This window comes from Haliotis rufescens, unplaced genomic scaffold, assembly GCF_023055435.1.
Source record: "Haliotis rufescens isolate VD_foot unplaced genomic scaffold, xgHalRufe1.0.p SCAF_12, whole genome shotgun sequence".
Classification (NCBI taxonomy): Eukaryota; Metazoa; Mollusca; class Gastropoda; order Lepetellida; family Haliotidae; genus Haliotis; species Haliotis rufescens.
The window spans coordinates 39,106,117-39,117,592 of record NW_025963802.1 but is presented as its reverse complement, the minus strand read 5'-3'; positions in this window follow the sequence as shown (position 1 = coordinate 39,117,592).

Genomic DNA, 11,476 nt, shown 5'->3' with positions numbered 1-11,476 from the left:
AGTTATCAAACATTCCTAGCTTTGTTTGTGATTGCATACAATGAGTGGAGCATTGGTGACACTGCCACTTGTTTCAGTATTGACAGAAACAATTTCTTGGTGGATGGTTATTTGAAGTGTCGTCATTCGCACCTGGCTCAAACCGACTTCATCTATGGTTGAATAGAGCTCGCCATCCTTGAATAGAGCTTGCCATCCTTGAATACAGCTTACCATCCTTGAATACAGCTCACTATCCTTGAATACAGCTCATCATCCTTGAATAGAGCTCACCTCTTTGAATAAAGACCATTCTTCTTGAATTAAGAACACCCCATCTTTGAATAGAACTGCTATATTTATCATCATTTATACTCGTATCTGTCTCGTGGATGATGGAGCCCTCTGGATCCGCACAAAAAGCATTAAAATGGCCCAAAACCTACTTCAAAAATCTCTAAACAAAATACAGCAATGGGCTAACAAATGGGGCTTCTCCCTTAACTCGGAAAAAACTACAGGAATAGTATTTAAACACAAAAACATGAAACACGCCTCCCCAAAACTCCAGCTAAACAACAAACCAATCCAATTCCTAAAACAATCCAAATTCCTTAGGACTAATTTTCGAGGAACATCTTTCCTGGGACGCTCACATAAATAATCTAATAACTAAATGTAGCAAAGATCTAAATACGCTAAGATGCCTAACTGGCTCAAACTGGGGGGCCTCCAAAGACACCCTCCTCTCACTCTATATATCACTAATTAGATCTAAAATAGACTACGGATATGCCATATACTACACCCTAAACCATGTAAACCAAGGCCTAAGCAAAAAACTAGACTCAATCCAATATCAGGCTCTAAAACTAATATATGCACTCAACATGGCACCTCCTACACTTCACTCCAGGCCTTAACAGGAGAAATGCCACTAAATCTACGTAGGGAACAATTAACCCTAAATTTCTGGGCAGCGTCTCAATCCAACCCCCTAATCCAAAACCTAATAAACAAAAATATCAGCCGCAAAAACCAAGCTCTAGCTCAAAAACACCCGCAACTTACTCCAATATCCCAAAGAATAACCAATTACTTAAATGAACACCAAATAAACAATCTTAAACAAAACTGTGAAAAATCAAATATCTTCACCCCAAAACTTAAAACACCCAAAATAGACATAACACTAGCTAGCACATTAAATAAACAAAACCGACCCAAACATAGCAAAAACCACCACACTAGCATACATACATGAAAATTGGCCAAATTGGTGTCACATTTACACAGACGGATCCTCAGATCCGATCTCCAAACACACAGGTTTCGGAGTCCATATCACACAACCAACTAAAGCCACACAATCCTACCGACTCCCAAACAATCATCAATATTCACGGCCGAACTAATGGGCATGGCCTCAGCCCTTCATAATCAACAATCTAAAAAACAACAAAAAATCCTAATACTTACCGACTCGCTCAGTGGACTACAAGCCCTCCAAAATAAAAATACCAAAAAACGCCCTGAACTAATAAATCAAATACTAAAAAGCTCAAACGATTTAACTAAGGCAGGCAAACAAATAGTATTCATTTGGATCCCCGCCCACGTAGGAATATACGGCAATGAAAACGCCGATAAAGCAGCTAACCTATCCCTTAAAATCCGAGAAATAAGCTTAAACCTACCCATCTCCAAATCAGAAATTAAAAGTGTCAACAAACAAAAAATCACCAAAAAATGGCATAATCTATATCTAAACTCAAATAGCCAAATCCAAAAGGTTCTAAAAAAAACCCTAACCAAACCAAAAATTCTACATCCGTCCAAAAAATCGACAGAGTAATCACTAAACTCCAAACAGGACATACCAACCTAAATAACCACCTCAAAATAATAAAAAAACACGCAACAGAAACCTGCGCACATTGCAAACAACAAAAAACCCTAGAACACGCACTCATACACTGCACCATAAGGCTCTTACTCTAGAAGCAATCCTAAACCCACAAAATAAAATAGAAAAACTCAAAGCCTTAGGTGTATACTTAATCAAAACAGGACTAATAAATCGCATTTAAAACCCCAATAAACTACCAAAACCAAACCACATAATCAAACTAACAAACTTCCCTACTCAGCTCCCTTAGTTCGCCCCCCAAATCCTCGTGGCATTTTTTCCAAATCTCAAAATTTCAAAAATTCTATATACCGGTAAGCAACCACTAAAACACCCCTACTGGATTGCCAAACAACTTTTTCCCCTTTTCGGAAACACATTAAATGGCCTGGCCGGCCCATGTGCGAAATACGCTGCAGTCAGAAAGCGCACGTAAAATCTCCAATATAAGCAAGTAAGTAAGTAACTCGGATCTGTCGAACTGGATGTGTTTAATTCTGGGTTGTCTCAAACTCATTTGGGAGTCCAAAGTATCCAAAATTATAAAATTCCCCTGACTCACTGTTCAAATACAAAATAGCATCCACACACCCACACCTGCAAGATGTTTAACTTTCAACTCACTTCACACATAGCTATCTGACCTCACTGCAATCATGGACAGGATACTTTATGACAACAAACCTAAATTTAACACACTCACCTTACATCAATGGTGCAAGCTGATTACTATATACACATTGGCAACAAGTTACTTAAGTGTTCTCAAGTGACTGCCGGTGATTTATCTCATAGTTATCTAGTGTAAACTGATAAATGTTTTAAGCAGAGTGAGAAAGTATATTACATGTATATATAAACTCATAAATAACAAGGGTGGGTTTATGAAGAGCAATATTGGATTTATTTAGAGATACATCATATGTTTATTAAGGGCTATACCCGATTTTTTCAGAGATACATCATGTGTTTATGATATAAACATATTTATTTCCATAAAGTGGAGGGATTGGCAAACAAGCAAATTTTGCTTATCTGATTGCCTCTCCCAAACATGATACATATACAAATAGCAACGTATTGATCATGTGTTTATTAAGGGCTATACCAGATTTGTTCAGAGATACATCATGTGTTTATTAAGGGCTATACCAGATTTGTTCAGAGATATATCATGTGTTTATTAAGGGCTATACCAGATTTGTTCAGAGATACATCATGTGTTTATTAAGGGCTATACCAGATGTGTTCAGAGATACATCATGTGTTTATCAAGGGCTATACCAGATTTGTTCAGAGATACATCATGTGTTTATTAAGGGCTATACCAGATTTGTTCAGAGATACATCATGTGTTTATTAAGGGCTATACAAGATTTGTTCAGAGATACATCATGTGTTTATTAAGGGCTATACAAGATTTGTTCAGAGATACATCATGTGTTTATTAAGGGCTATACCAGATTTGTTCAGAGATACATCATGTGTTTATTAAGGGCTATACAAGATTTGTTCAGAGATACATCATGTGTTTATTAAGGGCTATACCAGATTTGTTCAGAGATACATCATGTGTTTATTAAGGGCTATACCAGATTTGTTCAGAGATACATCATGTGTTTATTAAGGGCTATACCAGATTTGTTCAGAGATACATCATGTGTTTATTAAGGGCTATACAAGATTTGTTCAGAGATACATCATGTGTTTATCAAGAGCTATATCGGATTTGTTCAGAGATACATCATGTGTTTATCAAGAGCTATATCGGATTTGTTCAGAGATACATCATGTGTTTATTAAGGGCTATACCAGATGTGTTCAGAGATACATCATGTGTTTATCAAGGGCTATACAAGATTTGTTCAGAGATACATCATGTGTTTATCAAGGGCTATACAAGATTTGTTCAGAGATACATCATGTGTTTATCAAGGGCTATATCAGATTTGTTCAGAGATACATCATGTGTTTATCAAGAGCTATATCGGATTTGTTCAGAGATACATCATGTGTTTATCAAGGGCTATATCAGATTTGTTCAGAGATACATCATGTGTTTATCAAGGGCTATAAAAGATTTGTTCAGAGATACATCATGTTTTTATCAAGGGCTATATCAGATTTGTTCAGAGATACATCATGTTTTTGTCAAGGGCTATACCAGATTTGTTCAGAGATACATCATGTGTTTATCAAGGGCTATACCAGATTTGTTCAGAGATACATCATGTTTTTATCAAGGGCTATATCGGATTGATGTCAAGTGTGACAACATATAACAATAATTACTATGCCTTGTGAAAAGGTTTTATTAATGGCAACTCCTAAACAATAATCCAAGAGGTGCACTGCCCAGAGCTGCCCTATGGAAAGAGTCCTTGGACAAGGAGTGTCTTACGTTGTATCTTGCTTAAAGCATGTTCAGTACTGATTGAAACGGCTTAGTTTTTCCAAAGCATGTTGGAGGGTGATTATTATCCTGTTTCTAAATATGTGAACACTTAGTTACTTCCTCTAAAGATTATGACAATGGAATATGTTGAAATATTTCCCCAGTACAATGGGAAATGTAATATCGACATTATTCAGATCATGCTGTAAACGTCATCAGATCACATGGTGCTTGACCCAGCTGTTGACTGCGACACAGTGTGTTTGTCAGAATGTTCAGCAACATGTTTTCAATGACTGACAGCAAATAGGACCCAAAACATTAGGCATCGACCCCTACATATATTAGGTTGAATTGTCTGTTTGTTGTTATATTCCAGCTATATGATGGCGGTCTGTAAATGATCGAGTATGGACCAGACAATCCAGTGATTAATATCATGAGCATCAATAGACGCGATTGGGATCGAGGACATGTATCAACAAAGTCAGCAAGCCTGACCACCCGATCTCATTAGTCACCTTGTACCTCAAGTATAGTAGCCTTTTACGACCTATTTTACCCCGGATCTTCACAGGTTAATTAGGTTGAAAATAATCGAACATGTACATATTTTTTAAAATGTTTAATCAAATATGAAATAATGGTCAGCTGGCTTATAGAGGTGTGGATAAACATCACATCCTACATACTCACTGAAGCAGTATTTCATACTTACAACGTTAAGATTCACAGTCAATGTAAAGATAACACATTGATAAAATTATGGGTTGTGCTGAACTTTTGGACAGGTGTATGTGACCTTGTAGGTTTTAAACTGGAAATGTTATAGGCATGTTGTTCACTATTTTTGTGCACAGTGAAGCTGACTGCATTGTGTATGTTGAAAGTCGGTTTTGGAGTCATGAACTTGATCCCAGTGATTTGGTGTTGTTTTCAATGACTCTCACATACAAGGAAGTGACCTCCTTTTTACAGCCAACACGGGATATGAACAGGTAACAGGAAGAACAACTGGGAATTTCCCTACGTGTACTCATATATCTTTCCTTTCTGATAAAAGTGGCCTATTCTGGAAATCAGAGTAACTGGAATAAATAATAAAATTAGACGTTGAATTTTCTGATATTAGATGTGTGTGTTCAAAAAAAAATAATTCAAAGTATTTAGGGACTGATATTTTATGATTGGGGAGGGGGTAAATCAGAGGAGGATCACCCAAAATATGAGTCTCTAGCTGGGGAGGGTTATATAAAAATAATACACATATCTTGTAAAGATTATGAACAAAGAACATTTTAATATAAATATAAAGTGTTTTTGCATCTCGTCTTTTGAGGGACAGTGTACAAGGACATGGGGAGGGTCATCCAAAAATATGACATGCATTAGGGGAGGGTAACTGTCAGGACATTCAGTACCCCCTGTAATAAATGACCGGTCCCTTAAGTGTTCATAAGTCTCTTCATGTCCGCATTGATACAATCACACAAAACCAGCTTTACAAAATCCAGTCCTTGGTCTCAGGTGAGATGAAGAAAATGTGGTATCATTTGAACCAAGATGTATTGTGAAAGTCCAAAATCACCCACAGATAAAGATTCCAGTTGTTCCCCAAACCGTTGTTTCCAGTTGGGATGCTCACAGTGAGTGAGTGAGTATTGTTTTACGCCGCTTTTAGCAATATTCGAGCAATATCACGGCGGGAGACACCAGAAATGGGCTTCACACATTGTACCCATTTCGGGAATTGAACCCGGGTCTTCGGCGTGACGAGTGAACGCTTTAACCACTAGGCCACCTGACCGCCCCCTGGGATGCTCACAGTACCTGTGTCTGAACAATATTTCAGTCAGTCAGGACATGTCAGCAAGATGTGGGAGGAAGTCAGGGATGATGCAAGTCTTAGACATTTAACACACTGGGACCATAAGGCTGTAACTTAGTTAGTACTTATGTCCGTCATTAAGTTACAAATGTTAACACGTTAATACATTATAAGTATTTGTTTGTTGTTTAACGCTGCACACTGCAATATTTCAGCTATATCACGGCGGTTTGTAAATAATCAAGTCTGGACCAGACAATCCGGTGATTGACATCATGAGCATGAATCCATGCAATTAGGATACGATGACATGCATCAACCAAGTCAGCGAGCCTGACCACCCGATCCCATTGTCGCCTTTTACAGCAAGCATGGGTTGCTGAAGACCTATTCTACCCTTGATCTTCATGGGTAGCATTAAACATGAGTTGGGTAACACCATGCTGTGCTCGTCAGTTTCAGCTAAAATGCTGTTCAGAGCGATATGACTGTCTAAAGTTAAAGTATGGGCTTAACTACTGTCTTTGCGCTAAGAATCGCTTTGTGGAACAGGTTCCTGAACAGTATTTGAGTGATGCAGGTCTCAGACATTTACCACTTTGGTGAAACCACAAGCACGTTGCGGTGCAGACAAACCTAGAAACATAATCAGGGTGAAGCAGGATTCAAACCCCCAAGCATATGTTCCCAAGGGATGCAACTCTGTACACCAAATTGTGGTGCTTAGATAAATAAACCAACAATGCTGTGCTTAAAAAGAAAAAAACATGTGGTAGTGGACGCGGTGAAGAAGCATAGAACGAGATCTTGACTGATAGTTTACTTTTATTTATTTACAAAATCATGTTCCGATATTTTACATGAACATATTCACAAAATCGTTGTTAACATTCAATTTACTCCAAAACATGTTAAATGCACACGTGGATGTAAGCAAATAGTGAAAGCCTTGTTATAAAACATAAAATGCATGCAATCTAGCACCAGTGTGTAGAAAAAGACACATTTTCAGTTAAGGCTGACTTTTAATACCTTTTGTACTGAATTTTCATCAGATAAGCTGAACTGTAAATGAACATTTTTGTGTTGTCTGTCTTGTTTGGTTCTAAAGCACGGTTGCATGTGTAAATTTCCTGATTAAGTCAAAATTAATGTCAATGTAAAAATGTTATTTTTGAATTTCATTTAGGAATTCCAAATTTGTACGAAAGTCGGACTACTGAGCTTGATTGATACTTTTTTTTTATAAATTAATGTGAGATCACGTGACAGACTGACATTTGCACTCAAATGAGACCAGCATTCTTTTCAGTGAGTGAGTAGGGTTTGACGCTGCTTTTAGCAATATATATCCCAGCAATATCACGGCGGGGGACTCCAGAAATGTACCCATGTCCGGAATCGAACCCGGGTCTTTGGCGTGACGAGTGAACGCTTAACCCACTAGGCTACCCGACTGCCCCTCATTCTTTTCAAACTGATGAAGCTTGACACAACAGTTTCCCTCATCATCACACGTACCGCATTCGACGTAACAAGCGCCCCACGGCGATATTTCCTAATATATTAGCTAGTGAACAATCCCAATTAGCACCCTTCTGAATGATCAATGTACACAAGACTTATCTATTCGTCTATAACACTCATGTGTTATATGCACCCTTAATTATGGGCAATTGAATTCCGGAAAAATATATCTGTCGTGAACAATACACACAGATTTTTCTTTTGTATCATTTTAGGCTGTAAGCAAAAACCACGAAATTTACAATCTTTCAAATCTTTTACCAAAATTATATTCAATAATTCTGAGTGCGCCCTGGGCGCTTATTATATCGAATATGGTATATTGAATATCCTGGAATCCTTCTAGCCTCTGATAACTAACTTAATATTCTTTTCAATGTCTACATAGACAGTGTCAGTCAGCTGGATGTAACACACTTGAACAGTATTTCAGTTATAAGTTGAAACAGGAACTATATATATTGTGTGTAGTATGCTTCAAAAGATTAGTCACTGTCATGAGGAAATGCCATTTTTAGTATGTAATGTACATAAATATACATGTAGTACTATCATCATCATGAGCATAGGAAACCGCATCTCATGAGTATTGGTTGCCAACATTGCATGAAAAAAGTTCACCTTTCAAATGTTGACAATACTTGACAAAAAACGTGCAATTTTATCTTTCCACAAGTTATAGATATCGATGGCTTTGCGTTTGACACAATTGAGTTAAGCTTAACACTGCTTTGAACTGTATTTCAGTTTTATCACAGTGTGTCAGCTTGATGTGAGAGGAAAGTGACTGTCACATTTCCTTATAATGGCGATGGTCTTAGGACTGTCACATTACTGTCTATTCTCTATAATGGCATTGGTCTCAGGACTGTCACTTTAATGTCTATTCTCTATAATGGCATTGTCTCAGGACTGTCACATTACTGTCTATTCTCTATAATGGCATTGTCTCAGGACTGTCACATTACTGTCTATTCTCTATAATGGTATTGGTCTCAGGACTGTCGCATTACTGTCTATTCTCTATAATGGCATTGTCTCAGGACTGTCGCATTACTGTCTATTCTCTATAATGGCATTGTCTCAGGACTGTTGCATTACTGTCTATTCTCTATTATGGCATTGTCTCAGGACTGTTGCATTACTGTCTATTCTCTATTATGGCATTGTCTCAGGACTGTCGCATTACTGTCTATTCTCTATAATGGCATTGGTCTCAGGACTGTCGCATTACTGTCTATTCTCTATAATGGCATTGTCTCAGGACTGTCGCATTACTGTCTATTCTCTATAATGGCATTGTCTCAGGACTGTCACATTACTGTCTATTCCTTATAATGGCATTGTCTCAGGACTGTCGCATTACTGTCTATTCTCTATAATGGCATTGTCTCAGGACTGTCACGTTACTGTCTATTCTCTATAATGGCATTGTCTCAGGACTGTCACATTACTGTCTATTCCTTATAATGGCATTGTCTCAGGACTGTCACTTTAATGTCTATTCTCTATAATGGCATTGTCTCAGGACTGTCACATTAATGTCTATTCTCTATAATGGCATTGTCTCAGGACTGTCACATTAATGTCTATTCTCTATAATGGCATTGTCTCAGGACTGTCACATTTCTGTCTATTCCTTATAATGGCATTGTCTCAGGACTGTCACATTAATGTCTATTCTCTATAATGGCATTGTCTCAGGACTGTCACCATGGTCACATTAATGTCTATTCTCTATAATGGCATTGTCTCAGGACTGTCACATGAATGTCTAATTCTTTATAATGGCATTGTCTCAGGACTGTCACATGAATGTCTATTCTCTATAATGGCATTGTCTCAGGACTGTCACATTACTGTCTATTCTCTATAATGGCATTGTCTCAGGACTGTCACATTACTGTCTATTCTCTATAATGGCATTGTCTCAGGACTGTCACATTAATGTCTATTCTCTATAATGGCATTGTCTCAGGACTGTCACATTTCTGTCTATTCTCTATTATGGCATTGTCTCAGGACTGTCGCATGAATGTCTATTCTCTATAATGGCATTGGTCTCAGGACTGTCGCATTACTGTCTATTCTCTATAATGGCATTGTCTCAGGACTGTTGCATTACTGTCTATTCTCTATTATGGCATTGTCTCAGGACTGTTGCATTACTGTCTATTCTCTATAATGGCATTGGTCTCAGGACTGTCGCATTACTGTCTATTCTCTATAATGGCATTGGTCTCAGGACTGTCGCATTACTGTCTATTCTCTATAATGGCATTGTCTCAGGACTGTCGCATTACTGTCTATTCTCTATAATGGCATTGGTCTCAGGACTGTCGCATTACTGTCTATTCTCTAAAATGGCATTGTCTCAGGACTGTCACATGAATGTCTATTCTCTATAATGGCATTGTCTCAGGACTGTCACATGAATGTCTATTCTCTATAATGGCATTGTCGCATTACTGTCTATTCTCTATAATGGCATTGTCTCAGGACTGTCACATTACTGTCTATTCTCTATAATGGCATTGGTCTCAGGACTGTCGCATTACTGTCTATTCTCTATAATGGCATTGTCTCAGGACTGTCACATTACTGTCTATTCTCTATAATGGCATTGTCTCAGGACTGTCGCATTACTGTCTATTCTCTAAAATGGCATTGTCTCAGGACTGTCGCATGAATGTCTATTCTCTAAAATGGCATTGTCTCAGGACTGTCACATGAATGTCTATTCTCTATAATGGCATTGTCTCAGGACTGTCACATGAATGTCTATTCTCTATAATGGCATTGTCGCATTACTGTCTATTCTCTATAATGGCATTGTCTCAGGACTGTCGCATTACTGTCTATTCTCTATAATGGCATTGTCTCAGGACTGTCGCATTACTGTCTATTCTCTATAATGGCATTGTCTCAGGACTGTCGCATTACTGTCTATTCTCTATAATGGCATTGTCTCAGGACTGTCACATGAATGTCTATTATCTATAATGGCAATAGTCTCAGGACTGTCGCATTACTGTCTCTTCCTCATAATGGCATTGTCTCAGGACTGTCACACTGATGTCTCTTCCTCATAATGGCATTGTCTCAGGACTGCATTTTTTTCATGCCCCTTCCCCCTCGAACTTCCATTACCAGACTAAAAGAAAAACTAGCACGACATGCACAACAAACAATAAAAAACTAGAAACTCTAACAGTAATAAATGAAAGGAGTTCTGGTGAAATAAAAGTATATTAAATTATGAGGCATAAATATCACAAAGAAAGGCCTACAAATATACAAAATTGAAATCTGTTTACATGAGCACATGTTAGATTCTGATATAAAACATATGGACAGGTGAATATTATAAAATCTTATCACATTTCCAAACAAACAAGGAACAAATACAAAGCACTGAGATATAGCTGTAACCATGGTGACATAGAGGAAATAATATAAATCAAATATTTACAATCAATCAAAGTTCACCACATTCCAATATTTTCATATTGTTTTACAACTTTTGTCGTCAAACATTGACCCGTCAAACAAGTCATTCAGTCATTTGTATGTCCTCTGTATACTATACATAAATCACTTCTGGCTTATACCATACCAGACCAGTCCAGTGAGTCAGTGAGTAAGTGAGTGAGTTGGTTTTAACGCCGCTTTGAACAGTACTCCAGTTATATCGTGGCGTGTCAGCTTAATGTGGGAGGAAAGCCCGAAGTGATGCAGGTCTCAGACATTTACTACTTCGGTGAAACCCACGAGCACAGGTATGGTGCTGACAAACCTAGAAACATAATCGGGGCGAACCAGGATTTGAACCCACTAT